The 1,000-nt window shown below is 52.6% G+C and overlaps 1 pseudogene; it reads right to left on the reverse strand.

Annotated features, from left to right (window-relative positions):
- Positions 1-492: 492 nt before the first annotated feature.
- Positions 493-652, reverse strand: LOC130267798 (U2 spliceosomal RNA; annotated as a pseudogene).
- Between the last annotated feature and the right edge of the window lie 348 nt (positions 653-1,000).

Below are 1,000 nucleotides of genomic sequence, written 5' to 3' on the forward strand. Positions count from 1 at the left end.
CCAAAGCTACTAGGGGACCACAAATGCTCCCGGCATCCCCCTTGGCGTTAGCCAAGGTATCTGCCCGCAGAGCCGATAACGGTAGGTACCCTGCCAAAGCAGGAGTACCCGGGGTGTTTGCAGGGAGGTGCGGAACCTAATGGCCACACACACCTCCCCTAGACTGCCAGGAGGGACACCCAGAAGGGCTACCGCATCCTGACAAATCCTGTGAACACACAACACACAAAAAGTGACACAGTGAGACAAAAAGAAATAAATAAGTGAATGTGTGCAGATATATTGCCCGGATCTATAAAAATTTCTCTGATCCTAGCCAGAAGGCCGGGAATCAAGAGGTGAGTGCCACAAGGTGAAGAGATTATGGTGCCCGTGCTTCAACTCAGTGAGCCAATCCTCCCAGTGAGTTTCAGCACCTCGGGTCACCACTCCCCGAGGCACAAAAGTACCTCGGCTCTAGACCCTCTCAGCCTCATGGCGAGACCCGGAGGGAACAGGTCACATCGGGGCAGCCGTCGAGCTGATTCTTCAGAACCAGCCCCGGAAAGCCCTGGTACACCTGCATCCTCCATGCAGCACCCATCCCCACCAGCATGAAAACTGATAAGAACAGATACTACACTTGATCTTAGCCAAAAGGCCGAGAAGCGATCTGCAGACAGCTGTTTCGGGGTTTTTGCCCCTCGTCAGTACAGAGCAGGGCGATCAGGCTTGGCTGTGGTGAGAGGAGTGAGGCTTTAAAAGGGGTCAGTACTTTTTCAGGGAGAGGACACCTCTTCTCGCCACAGCCAAGCCAGATCACCCTGCTCTGTACTGACGAGGGGCAAAAACCCTGAAACAGCTGTCTGCAGATGGGTTGAAACTTCCCTTTTGGGGAGTAGTCTGGCTTGGCATATATCCCGTTCAGCTTTTTATATTCCTTAACAGGAGCTAAGCTGATACCAGGGAACACTACCTGAAAAGGTTGTGTAATGAGCTGCTTTGCATATTCCCCTACCCA

Source organism: Hyla sarda, chromosome 4, assembly GCF_029499605.1.
Source record: "Hyla sarda isolate aHylSar1 chromosome 4, aHylSar1.hap1, whole genome shotgun sequence".
Taxonomy (NCBI): domain Eukaryota; kingdom Metazoa; phylum Chordata; class Amphibia; order Anura; family Hylidae; genus Hyla; species Hyla sarda.